The following is a 19,898-nucleotide window of genomic DNA, read 5'->3' on the forward strand; positions in this document are numbered from 1 at the left end:
TAAAATTTGAGTTGACTCTAATATACATTAATTAATAATTTATATTAATTAAAATATAATATAAATAAATAAAAAACAGAAAATAAAATGAATAATATATATTAATTAAATTTTTAATAAAACAAAAGGTAATAATAATTATAAAAAAAAAACAATTATAATTAAGCCTAACTTAGGGGGTGCGATTAGTGACACATAGGGTCCCATTAGCCTCTCCCTTAATGAAATACCGCTTGCTTCACGGTGAAGCTCTTTCATATGGTGACTTTTTGTATTATATTACATATATAAAACCAGTGTTCTATCTGGAAGAAACCCCCCTTCCACACACTCGCAAAGAGGATAGCAACAGCATAGCATAGCAAAATTGCTTCTTCCAAGACCAAACCACAACTATAACATAATTACTATATATATATATATATATATATATATATATATATATATATATATATATATATATGGTTCAAAAAAGATCTAATTGGAAGCAGTGCAAAGATGAAGTTGGGGTAAATTGATCTGGTTAGTTGCAAGGTCGTTGAGGATATATATATATGAATCCTTCATTCTGCTTCGATGTGTAAGTTAAAGATCTCCTCACCTTTTTCCTAATTAATTTATTTCCAGCTTCAATTCCAACCATATACATATATGAATCGCTATTGAAACTAGAATCAACAATCAAAATGAAATGAAATATAGAGGCAAGTGAGATCTGGTAAGTTATGGCTTATCTTTTCAAAAGGGTATTATCGTTTCAGCTATTTGATCAAAAAAGTTGTTGCAATTTTTACCTTCTCTTTATAAATATAGATGATGCTGATTAGATTCACATTGTGTATTTGTTTTCAGGTTGTTATATCTTAACGACCTTGCAATTAACCACATGAATTAGCCTCCACATGAGCTACAAGCTGGACTTTATTCTTTTTCAAATCATCAAGGTGTTTATGTAAGTTTACTTGCTATGTAAACATGTGTTAACTGATCACTAACCATGTAGGAATATTGATCCTCAACTGCAACAATATGAGCAAGAGCTGAGACAGTAAGTATCTCATATTTTCTGTAATATTCTCATCTCAAATATATATATATATATATATATATATATATATATATATATAGGGGCTGGTTCAAATACTAACCCAATATTTTGTGCAAACTATGCTAACCCATCTTAATCGTTCATTTTCTCATCTAACGGTTATTATTAAATGAGATTAAATAAACAATAATTTAATTAATATATTAATTAATATGTGTATGAACAATTGTTCAAAGGATAAATTGGTCAAAAATTTGTATTAATTAATATGTGTATGAACAATCGTTCATCTTCGTGCCTATATCAAGGTATGAACATTCATGTGAACCCTATGGTGTGAACCCTAGATATATGAACATTAGCTACACCGTGTGAACCCTAGATATATGAACATTAGCTACACCGTGTGAACCTAATGAACACTATAATCGATATATGTTGGTCATATGATCATGTTCTTCAACCTTGATGCATGCTCGTAGTGATACACATGCACGACGATGAGACATGCACATTAACAAAAACAGGGGTTGTGCAGATAAAACCGATACCTATACTTTATATCTGTTCGTGCATGATGTTCGTTGTAGGTGGTTTCATATGTGAATTAGTTGTCAATAAGATGAACATATTTGAATCTTCATGTCATTATTAGATGAAGATCAATTTGAGATATTGTAGGATTTGTAACTCCCAATTAAAATATTTGGGAGTTACATAAGAATGACTAATGACCTAAATACCCTTATCATTAATATGTAAGTTACATTTTAACCAAACCCAAAGATGCAACATTATTGGTTGATGTGGGTTAGCAAAGTTTGCACAAAATATTGGGTTAGTATTTGAACCACCCTCTATATATATATATATACATCAGCAAGCAAAACAAAAATGTTGCATTGATATATGCAGTGCCCATCTATAGCTTGGGAAAGATAGACAGACTCATTAATTGAAGAATGTTTTGGAGCTTTACAATTATAGTTGTAATCTTGGAGCAGAACCAACAATAGAAATCATAGAATTTACTTACTTGTCTAACATCAAAATGTTGCATCTTAGTATCAACTTTCATACCTCTTCTTGGAGGGTTGATGTGTCTGCAACAAACAGAATTACCATCAATTTAAAGACTTTTATAAAAACAACATTCTGTCCTTAATTGCTGCTCAAAGTCACAAATTTTACTCACCACAAGAAGCCATTAATTACACTTTGGGATGTTATTCTCTGTTAAAAGAAGTGACCCTGTTCTTCCCTTGCACATGAAAGAGAAGAACAATTAGTATAATATCATGATTATGGGAGAAAAGAATCTTTGTGGCCTAACATCCAGCATGTGAAACACACACAAGTATATAAAAGGAGGTCACTAATATTTTAATTACAATTTGTAAGTTATGGTAAAGATGTCTGATGAGGTTGTTCATATGGGAGTTCCGAGTGGTTTTTGTTTGCCAGCTAATTTCTTGTAATAATGCTTAAAACCTCCTATCATCAACAAAACTCAAGGGCTCCTAGTGTAGTAGAGTAACAACATCAAAGCATGGGTAATCTCCCTATGTGGCATTTGAGAACTTATTAAGGTGTATTTAGAAACCAAACATAGAAAAACAAAATAGGAAGTTTTTTTTTTAATCAAATATAGGAATAAAATCTTCTTGTTTTTAGTGAAATTGTGGAGGAGTTCTTTAAAATGTTGGTCGGTCACTATATATCAACTCAAATATGAAATATAAACTACTCCATGATATTCTATCTGTAATGAAAATGCCAGGTGCCACATGATAGGTCAATTATACTATTCTAAACTACTAATGATATTCTACCTCACCCCCTTCCTACCAAATTAAGAATCAAATTCAGACATGATATGTGAAAAAAAACTCCATCAAATATGAGTTCTTCAGCATATAACACCAAAATGTTTCTTTGATCGATCCTTCACGATATGTATGTATATACACATTTTCAAAGATAAATGATCACAGTGTGTTTGAAGATGATTCTTGTTCACCTATTATTACTAGTACCGGATAGAAAGAGTATGAAACATGTGGCTGAACAACATATAGTTAAATTAAACATGTTAAGTGATGGGAATGCACCAACTCACTCCTTCAGGAAAGAAAAGGTTACCTGGTTACAGACCTTGGGACTTGGGACTAGTTCTTCAAGAGAGTCCAACTAAACTTCTATGCCCTCACATACCTTTATGATACATCTCCTCCTTATCACTTCTTGAGGTAAGCTATCATACATGATGTATGAAATATAAAGGCTTCCCTCAAAAGTTCATATTGTTGAACTTTCTGCACTTTCCGAGCATGGCATATGTAGATACACCTATTGCTGGAATAGAATTATTCGATTCTTTTTGTAACATGTAAATAGTGGGGGAACACAAGTGAGTGAAGACGTAAAATTACCCAAATGCATTGAAGAGATCAGGTCAAAACCGACAGAAACTCGCCAACCCTAATTGTCACTGCATGCTAGAGTAGTGACTGGATTCTATGGATATTAGTCTATTCCATCTTAATCCGATTTGAACTATCAATCATATGATCAACATATACCATGGGGTTGCTTGTCTCCCTAAGGCCCACTAGGTAACTCATTAAGATCATTGTTTTTTTCCATTTCATTCCAGAATTTTCCGTGAGCCCTCTATTTAACTAGAGTATTCAATATTACTAAACCCTACCATGACCTTTTCTTATACAAGTTAAACCTTATTTTTCGATTTAATAGACACTACTCATAGGCCACCTCAAATAAATGTTGGTGATTTTAGTGTCACCGGTTACATTTAGTGTAATGGATTTTATACGTGTGTTTCAAGGRGATTRAAYTTTGTTCTAAAACAAGTATGGAGAGTGTGGAGTGCACACTTGTATTAGTCTAAGTCGGTCCCGGTAATATTTAGGGGGCAACGCCCCCTGAACGCAAAACGGGGGTCCCGCTTTAATAATGAAAAATTCTTGAATTCTTGAAAGTATAGGGTTTATAATGAAAAATTCTTGAATTTTCTGTGGCATGATTGTGAATTCTATAACTTGGTAACTCCCGTTTTGAGTTTTGAGATCTAATTTCGGATGATCGGTTTTTTTGGGGACACACGGAAGATTGGAAATACTCTATATTCTCTCTGGTTTTTGAACTTGATTTCGGCCAAAATCAAGATTGTTGCTTTTACAATTATCCCAATTCGGATTTCGTGATRCCAGGCATATACGGTCGAAATATCGAATTTGGAAAGTGATTCACACGATTGTAGAAGAAATCCGGTTACGGTTTAACAATAAAAGTTTCTCATCCTCCTTATTCGTTTCACTATACAAAAGAACTTCATTAGGGATCCTTCAAGAGAACCCACTACTAGTAGCATTAAACTAAATCTCCAACAAAAACTTAACCTCACATGCACTACACCACGACATTGCTTTGTGCATAGTATGTTTGCTTTTTGTGAGGAAAAATTTACTAATCCACATAGCATCCTCTAACGTGAAACCATTGATCCTAGTAATTGCCTAATTGATATATAAGATTTTATGTTCTATATCTTCATATCATTTTCCTCCTCCCTTTAGTTGTGGATCTCTGATCTCATCTTCATTCACATCAAAAGTATAGGAACCCACAACCATTCTTCATCCACCTCATTCATCTACAAGATGATAATAGCATATGACTATACTATTGGAACCTTAGAACTTTGAACGAGGCCCGGGATACACAAAAAACATCAAAATCAAAACCAAAAGGTATAAACACAGGAAGTTTTATGAAGATGATTCAAAATCAACAAATAGAACAGTAACAGTCTAGGAAGTGAAACGAATTAGGTAGTAGCAGACAATCACCTTTCTCCGTCCTGTTTGCACAAGAGCAACACCAAGTTCTTCTAGCATCGTCCTGTCAATTGGCTCCTAGAATTATTTTCTTGAACAACCTGTGCAAAGAATTAGATTTCATTGCTTGCTACTTGATTCAAACTAGCGGACAGACTTCCATATGCCATACCATTGTACTCTAGCTTCTCGTCATATATATATATATATATATAATATATGTATTGTCCAATGGTCCAGATTAAATGAGAAATAGTTGGTGTCTTTTTTTTTATTAACCTAGATATCCGACCCGCTATGCAAGCGACTAATCCTAGGGGCGACCACCTGTTTTGCAGATAGCCCGTAGTCACCGCATTTGAACCTCGGTGGTCACAAGGGGATTTTTATTCCTGCTTGGATTTGAACTTGGGACCTCCTGGTACTTTTGACCTTTGGAGCCAAGCTCAAACCAATTAGGCACCACCCTTGTGGTTAATAGTTGGTGTCTTTACGTGTTCATCGTTTGTAGAAGCTCTTTACATGTTCGGAATCTTGGTATTGCAAGAAGAATTCATCTAGCAAGGGTAAATTCAGTAAATCTGAGTCATGATTAATTAATTACATATGGTAATCGTTGATACTGAATGTGTATATAGCAAAATAATGACCAGCTAGTTCTTCAAGGAAGTTATAATTGTTTACTAAATCTCCTTAGCCTCCTTTGATAGTTCTCCCATCTGCTTCAAGACAGCTCTTCTGATATCTAGCCCCATGCTGAACCCTTGATTGTTAAGGGAGCATTTAAAGGGTTACTAATAATATAAGTAATTTAGTGCAGAATGCAAAGACCAGGAATTGAAATGAGATGGGACAACATGGGACAAAAGTAAGATTTCATAGGACTATTCTTGAGGTTTTTTGTTCCACCAAAAAAGGTAGAACAATATGGGACTAAATTTGAGATTACAATATTACCCTTATTATTTCGTATCAATACAAAACCTCTTTTCTATCAGCCTCCATTTCCACGAGTTTCTTCTTCCAGTCGAAACCCTCCATTCCAGCCTCCATTTCAGATATGATTTATCCTCAATCTTCCATGGTTATCAATTTCTCCTCAATATTCCATAAAATCGTTTTCTATCAGGTACTACTTCTCCTCTTTTCTTCTTCCAGCCTCCATTTCCACGAGCTCGAAACCCTCCATTTCAGGTACAATTTCTTCTCAATATTCCATGGTTATCGATTTTTGACTGTTGAATATCATTGTTCTAGGGCTAATTATACTTTTGTATCGATTTCTGACTGTTGAATACATAGCATTGCTTCTGTATCATCTCTTGTTGGGTTTTTGTCAATTTAGATTGTGTTACAGATGCAATACCAACATTTTCCACTTATGACAGTTGCTAATGAGTTTGTGTTATTTATAAGTTCTCACTTAGACATTTGGCAAATCAGTTTTTCATCCATTTGATCATAGAAGTTAAAAGGGTCTCTTTCTTAAATTATGTACACATTTACAATTGTTGTGTTGGAATATATTTAAATTATGTACGTTTTTTACAATTGTTGTGTTACAATCATGTATACAAATTTAGAAAATAGTATAAATATCATAGATGTAATTATTTAAATATATTTTGGTTGATTTGTGTCATTTACAATCATTATATGATGTAAAATAACATTAAACAGCATTTAGGGACAATCTGGTCATTTTATGAGTTTTGTCCAGTCCTATTCTAGTTGTACCAAACGTAGGACAGACAATTTAGTCCAGTCCCGTCCAGTCATATCTCGTCTCATCCACTCTGCATACCAAACGCTACCTAAAGGAGTATACCGTTGATTAGAATGCATCATTTTTTGTAAATTAGTATTGATGCAGAGAAAAAAAATGAGTTGAGGATATATGGATGCATTAGATATATATTGAAAGTTATAACGACTTACAAGATGAAGGTTATAAAGAAGTTTGGTGAATAGTACGAGCAAAAGTTAACATGTGGATGTCATAACCTAATCTTGTGTATTTTGATAAACTTCGCTAACAGCTCATCACCTGTTAATCTGTGAGTTAATATTTATCAGAAACGAGAATCTTGGTCATCAAAGCTGACTGGTTAGAGTATACTGCGAGAGGAAAACGCTCTCAATGCAAGAGATAATGAATTTAGGTTTTTCATGGAACTTGTTAAGAAAGTAATTCCTCCTGGATTCATTTCTCTCACTGTCTCCAGTTCCACAAGTTTACGTCTAAAAGCTGCTTAATTGGAACATAAATTACTTCGACAACGTTCCACAGTCACAGTGTGCTTTGAACAATCTACATGCAACCATTGGGGTATAATGAATGGCATCTATAAACAAGGGTGTTGTGATATGAAAAGTGTTAAGCAAGCATCATACAGAATGGAACATCCATGGCATCTTATATGAGCCATCACTTAACTGGTGACTTGTGGTTAATTTCATTGCTACTCATGGAGATTATACAACTGGGAGGGGAGATAATCGTTTTCCATCTCAAGCTGTGTCATTACAAAACTAGAAAACAACTCTCCCTGTTGAAGGGATGATGAGGAAGTCGATGTCAGTGACGGAACCCGACAAAAATTTGTCAATAGAACAGCCATGAAATAGAAACTCGCCTACTTTAGAAAGCTAGGTTCCCAAATTGCTCAATTCGATGTACTCTCTTATATTAAAGAAAATTAGTTAGGGTCATAAATATAGTTGCTATTGTTCCGTAATATGATTCTCACCCTCTCTTCCGCTAACACACACACACACATATATATTTCGTAGGAGGCCGGTGACGAACTAGTGAAGCATCAAGTACAAACTACTCATGCATAAGGAGTTATGTCTTGTCACACAAAGGTAAAGCAACAAAAAGTAGATTGGGGTCCATACATATAATAGGAATATGAGGCTTTTGGTTTGAAAGCAACCCAAGCAAATGCACTTTTAAGTCTTTGATATTTTTCTTTCTTGTTCTCTTGTCGAATAGTGCAAAAATGTATACTATTCTGAAGAATGGTCTATCAATTTATAATGGATCGTGAATGGTAATTTATTCATCACGAATGGTATACCATTCATCATGAATAGTTCACGAGTGTTCACCTTCATTATCCATGACGAGGGACACCCAAGGACACGTGTCGTGCTATCCCTTGTCTCCCCTCACAACCTAAAATGGTTTGCAACCCAAACTTTTCTCTCCCTCTCTCTCTCTATACACACACACGTGTATATATATATATAGGTAGACCCGTAGAGGTTCAAACGAGAACATGGTCAAAATATGGAATCTCAAAAACAAATTTCAACCTTCCACCTCATTATTTAATCAAGATTGAGAAAAAGATGACAATCTTGTAATTATAGGGAAATCAATGCCATTCTATTAAAAGGCTAAAAGGCATTTAAGGGTGAGATTGGGCAAAATGTATTTCCTAATTGAATTCATGAGAAAAGGAGTTGGATTTATGTAAAAAATTTGTCAATATCTATTCTCTCTCCAAAACCTTCAACAACCTCTAACAATCTAAGGGAGTACTTGTTTGATAGTTTCTGGAACCCAAGCTCTCATCGGCCTTGTTGAGAAACGACATAAGCACATCGTTGACAACAAGAGATCTATAAGAGATGAGATGTGGCATCGTTGGCTAAAGGAGTCGACTTTTTAGACGGAGTCGAGATAGGATGCGACAGTCTTTGACGGGAATGAAGGCCCGACATTTGTGTGTGTATGTGCAGGAATTAGGGCTTGATTTCATGCTTCATAACCTATGTTAGGTTGATTTTAGGGTTTTGATTGTGCATGATTGTGTCATGAATTTTTTATTTTACATGATTTAAACTCGTTGATTTAAACAAAATTTTGTGCTTACTTTGTATATTATCAGATGTGATATTGGCAATAAACTATTGTGCTTTACCTTACCTATTATTATATGTGATATTGTTAATGATTCATATGTTTTTAGTATGTATGATACCACATGTGATATTATTAATAATTCACGTGTTTTTACTTTGTATAATATCACATGTAATATTTTTAATGGTTCTCTGCTTTTGGTTTTGTATAATAGAACATGTGATTTCATTGATGATTCATGTGTTCATTGTATGATATCATACATAATGTTGTTAATCATTCGTGTGTTTTACACAATATAATATTTCTCTGTATAATGATTCATATGTTTTTACTCTATGTTTGGGGAAGGAGGGGGCAATGGTTGACAGAACACTAGGGACGACTAAAATTGTTGAAGATCGGAGGCTTAGTGTAGTTGTGCCACTATATAGGACCAAAGGCGAAATACAACAATTTGATTTCTATTGAGGTATAAATTTACTTGGCCACACCATGAAATTATGAGAGCAAGTGATTGAGGCAAGGATGCTACGAGAGAAGAACGTGACAAAGAACCAATTTGGCTTCATGACGGTCAACGATCGAAGAATTCCACCATTTTCTACACCTCATGGAGAAGTAAAATGTGGTAGGGACTTGCACACGGCCAATGGAGAAGATGGGGTGTACTTGGACATCTTTCAATGCAATTCAGATCATGTACACTCGAGTGAGAACGTATGTTAAGACACCGATATATGATGGAGTATTTTTCGGTGGAGATATAACTACACAAAACCCATTTCTATTTGTGGTAATTTTGGAGGAGATTTCATGAGAGAGAGGGAATATCCCTTGGAGCATGTTATTTGCATATGACATTTGTGTTTGTTGCGGAGTTGAATCTGTGGAGCCGATAACATGTAGTTGTTGACAGCATTGGAAGTACGAGGTTGCACAATAACCGTTTGAAGACCAAATAGTTATAGTGCAACTTCAACAAGGGAATATATTGACGAGGGGGTAAAAGTCAACATTGGCGGCAAATGGTACCATAAAAGGACAATTTTAAGTATCTAAACTAAAAGATGGGAAATGAGGGTGAGGTCAAAGATAATAATTCGTCGCATAAAGACATGGTGACATAACTGGAGGTTGTCATATGGGTGTTCTATGACAAAGAAGTCTTGCTAGAACTCGAAAGGAAAATTCTACAAGGCAGCCATTAAACAGTGTTAAATGAATCAAAGTGCTTGATAGTAAAGAAGGCCTACGAACGAAAGATAGAAGTTGCAAAAATGAGGATGCTTATATAGATTGTTCCAGTCTGGGTTGTGTTGGCAGTTGCAACGCTAAGATTGAGGTTGTTTCGTCACGTTCGCAAGAGAGCTATGTCGACTCCTTGTAACGGTCTTGACATTCTCATACCTGGAATGAGCAATTAAGGTTGGTCATGGTGGCTTTAGGTTTTGGTACGTAGACATGACAAGATGATAGGCCTAACAAGATAAGTTGTCTGTCTAGTGTTTGGTACAAATAAAGTTAAGATAGGACATGACTAGATAAGTTGCCCCTCAAAATTGTTTGATAATTTTATATATCATATAGTCGTTATAAATGACACAAATCAAGTAAATATTTAAATAATTTAATTTGTAACATTTTTACTCAATTTTTTCATATACATAAATATATACATATATAGTAGTAATAAATTTTGTAATTTCAGAGAAAATATGTTGTTCTTATTGAAAAGCAAAAGGGGTATTTATACAACTTAGAGACCTAACTAGAATCCTATAATTTAAGGGATTTGATAACATACAAGGAAGCTTACCAAACTATACAAATATATACAAAATCTATTACAAAAAGAAAAATAATCCCAAGAAATCAGGGATTATATTCACTGTATCAATTCCACCCCCCCCCCCCCTTCAAGTTGGTGCATATATATCATACATGCCCAACTTGTCTATAAGACGATCAAATGACGGTCTAAATTGTCCTTTGGTTAAGACATCTGATATTTGCTCTTTGGAAGGGATGAATGCAATGTAGATAGTCCCATTGTCCAACTTTTCCCTTATGAAATGTCGGTCCACTTTAATGTGTTTTGTCCTGTCATGTTGGACTGGATTTTGTGAGATGCTAATGGCTGCTTTATTATCACAAAACAACTTCATAGGTAGCTCAACTTTTAAACCAGTAAAGACCCTTTTGATCCAGATTATTTCACATATGCCATCTGCCATTGATCTGAATTCAGCTTCTACACTGCTTCTGGATACAACACTTTGTTTCGCACTAAGATTCTATAACATGATTCTAACTCAGTTTGGCACTAAGATTCAAATTCTTAGAAGTGACGATGGTATGGAATATTTTACTAAAACTCTAGGGAATTTTTTAGATGCTCAAGGCATAGTTAAAAAAAGCTCATGCACAGATAGTCCACCACAAAACGGCATATCCGAAAGAAAAAAGAGTCATATGCTTGACATCACCCGGGCTTTACTATTTTCAACTAAAATACCAAAATATTTATGGGGAGATGCTCTTCTGCATGCTACATATTTAATGAACTGAATGTCATCAAACACCCATATATATTTTTAGAAAGTTCTTCTCCAAAGTCAAGATTATTTTGTTCTATGCCTTTGTAGATCTGGTACCATGTAATTTTAGAGAAAATATGTTGTTGCTCTCATTGAAAAGCAAAAGGGGTATTTATACAGCTTAGAGACTTAACTAGAATACTATAATTTAAGGGATTTGACAACATACAAGAAAACTTACCAAACTATACAAATATCTACCAAATCTGTTACAAAAGGAAAAATAATCAGAGATTATATTCACTATATCAATTCCACAAATTTGAATGAAGAATTTGATATAATTGATGGTAGTTCGTAAAAACATGGTTCATACGAAATATGTTTTATTTGATCTGAAAGATCATTATGAACTTGGCGAATGCATGATGGAGGTTATTCTAGCGGCAATGGTGGTGGGGGTAGAGGCGGTCGTGAGTGTAGACAACGTTGACTATGGAGAGTGGTGGTGGTACCGTTCAACATTCGACAATGGTAGAAGAGGTTGTTGTGGCTGACACGGTGGAGGTAAAGGTGGTGGTGGGCGGTAGTAGCCAGAAGAGTGTTGCAGAAAGATTTGCACTTCCCTTTTACAACATAGGAAGGAGGGGGTAATAAAACCGATAATGTTGATAAGCGCTTACATTTTTTTAGGTGTAGCCAATGGTGATAACAATGTTGGACAAGAGGCACAATGTAGGTTGTTGGACATGGTGATGGTTGGTAGACGACGATGATAGTGGAGGATATGAAGATGAGAACATTGATGATGGTGGGCCAACAATGGTGGATGAGATAGTTGTGGTCGACGTGTTGAAGGTAGAGGTGGTGGTTGAATCTTTTTCATGGCTTAATAGATAATTTGATAAACCACTAATTTTTTGTGGAGGTGGTCGACGGTGATCATGGAGTTAGTGGATGAGGTTGTAGTAATAGAGGTGGCTGAAGGTGGTCGGCTACGCTGCCAGTGGTAGTGGTGGTGATAATGGGTGGTGGTCACGATTAAAAACTAATCATATCATGATTATATCGAGTAGGGGTACATTAGTCTCTCTAGTTTCTCTCTGATTTTTGTCCCATCTTGTTCCACCTATTTTGGTGGAACAAAAAAAAGCCCTTTTTGTCCCACCCAATCCTTGTCCTATGTTGCATCGAACATGAGACTAAGTTTTTGTCTTGTTCCATGTCAAATTAAACGTGGGACAATGAGTTTTGTCCCATCTTGTTCCTCTTGTCTTATGTGCCAAATGCAGCCTTAGAGACAGAGGACTAAGATAGTAGAGTAAGGGTGGGGTTCTATAGCTAGCATAATCAGGAGGAAGGTACTAGTAAAGGTAGAGGGTGGAGATAAGGATAATGGTTGAAATAGGGTGTGTCATTATGTTTCTTTTATAATTTTGACTAGTTTGTTAAATAGGGAAAATATCACATGTGATGTGGTATAGTATCATACATAGGTCCAAAAAATAGTGGAAAACAACTGTGAAAAATATATTGGATCCTAATAGTCTGTGTTTAACCACACATTTAGGAAAAAGCGGGATGTAGACCGGGATACTGATTTTGTCAATGACAAAAGTATCACCATTGGCTGCAAGAAAGTGTTGGTGATGTGGCCTCCAATAGCTGTTGGGTAAGATATTGGGATTCAGTATTAAAACAGAAGACTCAATATCAAAAAAAGCGACAACCGAGATAGGTTTGGCATACGTTGTGGTGAGAAAGTGTTATTGATCGATTGTAATCCAAAATAATAAATGATTTAAATTAAAGGCTATAGCAAGTCTTTTAAGGGCTTAAAATAATCAATTAGATAATATTTATAATCCAAGTTACTTTAATGCCCTCATAACCTAATTTTGGCAAGTTAATCACAACCATAAGATTGCATGACACAGTTGGATGTGATATATTCTCGTGTTTGACCATGTTCTCGTTTGAACGTATCCCTATACATATATACACACATATGGGACATGGCTATGATCAAATGAGTACCTCATATACTGTGAGAACCATGAGATCCAATCTCATCCATTAAATCGTTGTACTTCGATGTTTTCAATTAACCTTCCATTTCTCTAATCAAGGAAGAACATTATTGTGATTTCTCATGCATTAATGATCTCATATGAACTCAATCGCTTAAATCTTTCATATGAATTTTCTTCTTTCCATATTCGCTCGTCTCTCTCCTTGCTTATTTCTCCCTCCTATCCATTAATTTGATAAATGAAGAACTCGAACAACAAAAAGAACATGAATATCACGATTGGAGAATCGTGCAAAATAGGTTTCCACAATGAATTTGAAAGATTGTAATTGTTTTTTGGATAACCATGGGTATCTGGGCCAATTTACGTAACCGAGTAAACCCCTAGCGAACACGAATGGCTCCAAGGTCTTTGACATCGCCTGGATTTTGAACCTAGGGAAGATGAGATTTCCACTACTTCCTCCTACGCCTTGATAAGTAGCCCACAAGCCCAAGTTGTTAAAACTTGGGTTGTAATTGTAATTGTAATTGTCATTGTTATTGCTATGTTGTTTTTTTGGCACTTTTTGTTTCAAAGAAGCTGTAGAAACACCTTTAATTTTTTTCTTGTTGTCTATTGTCGAAGATGAAAAACATGTAAGATGAGTTTTCGCAATGAATTTGAAGATATGTTAATTTACGTTATTTTTCTTGAAAACTTGGTGATTAATTGCAGAAAAGAACACTAGAAGTTTCTTGTTTCCGCTACTATTGATGATGAAAAAGTAGTTGGTGTTATATATGTTAATTCATAATAAATTAATGCTCAAGTATTGTTTCACATTAGGAAACATTACATGGTAAACATCAAAGTGTCGCTTCAAAATGTAGTTTTGACAAATGGATTTAACATTTACGTGTTGTTTCATGGTGCTGCTAAAGTGAAACGACAAATAAGTTGAAAATGAATGTTGTTTATGGTGTCATGTAGAGAAGTATGCCAACAAAGAAGTAAATTGATTTATATTAAAGAATATTGTATGATTAATGGTGCGATTTTTCCCCTTTATCTTTTTGTCGATGCTCCCTCTACTGGTATCAGTACAAGGGCAATTAGTAAGGGTTGCTATAGTTGTTTGGATGGATTGGAACGAAGGGATGAAGGAGCAAAAGTCCAATACTTCAAAAGGTTGGGTGCGAATGATCGGGCACACTGAGACTAGTTGGACATGGCTCGGACTCCCACAGGGGCAGTTCCTATTAGAGTTTTTACAAGTTCCTGGATACCTCTACTATTCCTTGGATATCATATCTAAGAGGTTGTTTGATAATTGCTGAATGGTTTAGTGCAGAATGATGAAGAGACTCGTGATATAGTGCAAAATGAAATATCTTATTTGGTAATTGTTTATAATGAAATTAAGGCGCTGAATGGTTAAGAGAGGCCCATGATTCAAAATCATTCAGAGGATTTTAGAACCATTAAGAGGCAGACTTTTTTTTGCCATACAAGATTCACCTCTTAACGATTCAGAGACTGTCTCTTAATGAAACTATTAAGAGGTCAACAAACAACCCCTAAACTAAGCTCGACTAGTTTTTCACCAACTAGTCCATCACTTACCTTTATTAGTTGGCTACCATATGTGATATTACCCCTTGCCCTTGCATAATTCACTTTATAGCCAATCCTTATGCAGAAAGCTTCCACTTTTTGCGTAAGGATCCTTTTTTTTGCATAAGAATCCTTTATTTTATTTTTGCCAAAAACCAATCCTTATGCATATGCATAAGCTTTCTACATAAGGATTGGCTATAAAGTGACAGTTGGTCAAAATATGGCTATGAAGTGAATTAATTTAGGTAGATTGGCTTTTTTGTCGATTTCTCTCTCAAAAGTTAGCAACTTGATTTTATAATCCATTTCCAGTACTAGCCAAGATCAGAGCGTTACTAGCCAAGATCGGAGTGTATCGATTACAATTACGAGACACAACTCACATTCATCTGTTTTTCATGTTAGTAAATTCAGAAGACTTCAATTTATATTCCTCATCAACTTACGATACAAGGGGAATTAGTAGTGAAAACATAGAGTTGCTTCGTAGAGGTGATGCAAAGAGGACATTTAGAAATGTTGATCAAATGCTAGGGTCACTGTTATTTGAAGCCTCATGAAAGGATTATGGTACGATAATTACATTGTTTCCACATTTTCACCTTGAGGGTGTGAATTTGGAAGGTGGGTAATGATGCGGGAGTATATTCTATATACCTTTGATAAAAAAAATCATAAGATTGTTGAGATCGGGCATCACAATTATCAACCTTTAAGTGGTTCTCACATGATTAGTCTATGTGTTAGGCATAATCAAATAAGAACCTTGTATAATGCGAGAACCCTCAGGTCCAATGCAATTAATTAGTTTGTTTTATCCAACGCTTGTGATAGTGATTCCATGTTTATCATTAAAAAGGCATATTGGTAATTTCTAAATTACTAACTACAACTCACCATATTTCATTTATTCTATCGAGTTATTTGAATTTTTCACACTTTCCATGTCTTCTACTCCTTTTCAATAGGATTTCATTATCATGATGAATATTTTATGCAAAACCCTTTGAGGTCGGTTAATTGTTCTATGATAAATGCAATAGAGCTTCTTCCTAATGTCGTCCAGGTTGACGTTGATCCTTCTCAATACAAGAAGATAGACGTTGATCTATCACAAAAGAGAAAAAAATATTGGGAGGGATCAAAGTTAAAAAGGATGAAGGTTGGAAGACTATGGATGATGATACAATAGGATGTAAAGATAATGAAGACCGGAAGATCATCCATGATAAAGGTTCATGCACTAAAGGTTTTTGTTTTGTTATGTATATTATTATTATGATTATGATTATGATGGGTATCAAAATTATTGCAACTTGAATCCATCCATGAGATATAGAACCCGAGAAGGATATTTATGTAACATGTTCTTTGTTGTGTTTTGAGCAATGTTGTGTTAGAACATAGTGATTATGTTGTATTGCTAGGTACTGTTGTTTCTGAGTGTTATAAAGTGAAGTACTTGTGAGAAATGTTGTTTTGAACATAATGATTTTGAATAAATAGTCGAGAATGATGCACCACAAGACAAAGGGGCTTCACTGACGAAATCAATAATCCACCGAAAAAAGACATCACTAGTGGATTATCGACAGATCTTACTATCGAAAAAAATATGGCCGGTGATCTCTATCATGGGCGGATCCATCACTGGCAAAAATATTAGTCGGTAATCCACCAGAATTGGAAATCGGAAATTTCTGGAGGAAAATCCGTGAGTGAAGCCTCTTTGTTTTATAGTCACGACAATTCACAATGTGAAACCGTTGCATCATTGTGATGTATGAATGAAAGATGGTTCACATTGTAAAATGACTATGGTATCATGATGTTTGATTGAAAGTAATGCTTCACATTGAGAAATTGTGAATTGTTATAACAACTTCCAACTTACTCCTTTCTTTCACATTGGGAAACAGAACTGAAACTTCGATTTAACATGATTCCCATGTTTCACAATGTGAAACTTTCTTGGCCCTCCCGTTTATTGTCTCATTTGACATTCATTGTTGTTTATAACTTAATTAATGGGGTAGATAAAAAAAATGATGTAATCTTCAAGATTTGTTTGAATTTAGGGATGATCCATCTTGTTTGGATAGAAAGACGAGAATTTAGGAACCACCCGTATAAGAAGATAATGATTGTGCTATCAAATCTCAAGTTTGCCCTTGTAACTTGTAATTTCACACAAAAATATGCCCATATATTAAAAAATATTCCAAAAGCGCCATCAGCTTTCGTTACCATTCCTTGAAAGATGTGAGTGATTGAGATTGAATCTCATGATTCTTAAAAATTTTGTGGGTTCTCATATGATTAGCCTCATTATATACATACATACATACATCTATATATATATATATATATATATATATATATCTCCAACCCCGAGACCCTACCTCTCCCCCACTCCAAAGAAAGAGAGGTTGTTTCTGTGAAAAACCCCCCAACTTGCATAAAAACCTTAGAAATTCTTAGAGACGCCAAAACTTTGTCAGTTTTTTAATTTTCGTTGAAGTTTATGGAAGATAAGTGAACATAAAATATATGCTAACTAATTAACTTTAACTCGAACTCATTACTTTCCCTCCTGAAAGACCCTTTGTCCTCGAGGTAAAGGCCCAAAATTTTGTCGCAATCAATTAGCACCAGTTGCGGGATCCAAGTGCTTCCTTTGTCATGAATTTTTCAAGCCTTCATCGTAGTGATAAGTATGTGTGCCTCTCAACCTCCTAGCAATTATCCAAATTTAAACATCTTAATTTGCAATTTTGTCTTTAGGTTCATCAATAAACCTGAAGGTTGAAGCCTCGCCTAATATTAAACCCACCAATATCCCATATTAACTTTGTTTATCCAGTTGACCACTATCATATTCCCTTCATCCCAAATTGGATTCATGGAACAGGAGAAGGATTCGTTAACGAATGACCAGCATTCCACCTCCCATACCCTCTTGCTACTCCCAACAATCATCACTGGGGGCCATGAATCCTAAACAAACACCTAAGCCTTGTTGTTGTTCTACAAGTTCAATTGACTCCCCAACAACTCAACTTTCCATTGCCCCTCATTCCTTTACCACGCCTAAGGTGAAAGTCACTATATCTTCTTCTTCCTCCTCTATTGTTATCCCTTTCTCCTTTCTCCTTTCTCTTTTCCTTTCATCATGCCCTCACAACCCCTTTCTCATTCCTCGCCACCCTTTAATATATTTAGTTTTATTTTAGCTTTTTGTTGTGGTAGTGTTTTACTTACTGATGTTGAACAAATCCCATCATCTACGACCTTGAGCACACGGCCTCATGTTGTGTAGAGACTAAGCTTCTAATTAAAATACAATTTTAACGACTATGGCATTGGCAGCTTGGACTTAAGATACTTTTTTTTATGACCAAGTCATCTAAAGACTCGCAATCTCAACATCCTTGCAAGTGAATCACATACGCACTTTGCGAATCATGCAACCTGAGTCAAATACAGGGTTCATCCTTTTCAGACAAGATTATATGTCAAAGTTCATCAAGGCTAAATTTGTATATACATATGTTCTTCCAGATTATACAAAAAACAAAGCTCAACCTTCTCGACTTCATTTTGGTGAACAAATCATGTTGTAGTGGGTTACAACTCCTATTTGATATATAAAGAGACGAAAGTTCGGTTGTGATCATGATTTTTTGCTCGAAACATGATTTTTGTAGCAGACCAAGGCACAACCAAGAGCGCAACAGTGCCCCCATTCGTCATGAATAATGGACGTGAATTTGTACGCCATCCATGATGAATGTTTGGACACTGGCGCACTCTTGAAAACACCTGTAATAATCACGTTTAGGTTAGAAGTCTACCAAGTTTCAAAGGATTGTAAATAAGAAGGGAGGAAGATGCTTATACCTACAGACTTCCTCACCTTAAGAAAGCGTCACTTCACTGCAACCGTTGTTCCGGTAAAAATTAGTTGCGTGGCATATCGGTCCAACGCATCTAATTTAAGAGAACTTTATTATGATTAAAATCCACCCAACCAAGGATAATTATACGTGATAATGGCAATTTTAACCCTTCTCCATAGGTTCCATCCACAAACCCTTATAGGTATTGTTTGGTTCGTGGAATCCATGGTATTTCAAGGGAATTGGAATGGTGAATTCCTTCGACCAAATTCCAATTCCTTTGACTAGTTCAATTCTTGAAATGGATGGAATCCTTATTTCAAGGAAATTGGAATGGTGAATTCCTTCGCCCAAATTTCAATTCCTTTGACTGGTTCAGTTCTTAAAATTGATGGAATCCTTCAAATTTCTTTGGATTTCATAGATTAATATCCTGGGCAAAAGTGAATAAATTGAATTCCATCCCTTGTCAGATGTAACATTTTCGTAATTTGGTTCTAAAAAGACAAAAGTCACATTTACATCCAATTTAACCAACAACACCCACTCCCTCGCCTACGCCACCACATCACTATTGTTCGTCATCACAACCGCCATCTACCCACCCCTACCTCCACTACCGTTACTTTCAAGCTTGCCACCCCTACCTTACCGCCACTTACCCACCACCACACCACTACGTTCACCGTCACAACCGCCACCCACCTACCAATGACCATCAATTCTACGATGCCACTACTATCGTCATCATACGTCGCCCCCTGTCCACCATCGACTAATAACACCATGCCACTACTGTCATTGTCACAACTGCCATCCCAACCACCCCCACCTCCGACCACCATGTCATTATTGTCATCGTCACAACTGCTATCTCCCGCCACCGTCGACCACCAATACCACCATGACACTATTTTTGTTGTCACAGTTGCCACCCCCACCCATAATCTCCAAACACCACCATGCTACTATTGTCATCATTATAGCTGCCACCCCCACCCATCATTGACACCACCAGAACACTACCATCTTCGTCACAACCACT

At 35.5% G+C, this 19,898-nt stretch overlaps 1 long non-coding RNA gene across 1 annotated transcript in view; it reads right to left on the minus strand.

Annotated features, from left to right (window-relative positions):
• Positions 1-1,932: 1,932 nt before the first annotated feature.
• The window catches only part of LOC112522558, a 22,162-nt gene continuing 4,196 nt past the window's right edge, over positions 1,933-19,898 (minus strand). The window contains exons 2-4 of the long non-coding RNA XR_003070212.1: positions 4,921-5,009; positions 2,244-2,309; positions 1,933-2,151 (exon numbers count right to left, since the gene is read on the minus strand). This is a non-coding gene — a long non-coding RNA (uncharacterized LOC112522558). The remainder of the gene's footprint in view (positions 2,152-2,243; positions 2,310-4,920; positions 5,010-19,898) is intronic.

Source organism: Cynara cardunculus (genome assembly GCF_001531365.2).
Source record: "Cynara cardunculus var. scolymus isolate 2C chromosome LG 12, CcrdV1, whole genome shotgun sequence".
Lineage (NCBI taxonomy): Eukaryota > Viridiplantae > Streptophyta > Magnoliopsida > Asterales > Asteraceae > Cynara > Cynara cardunculus.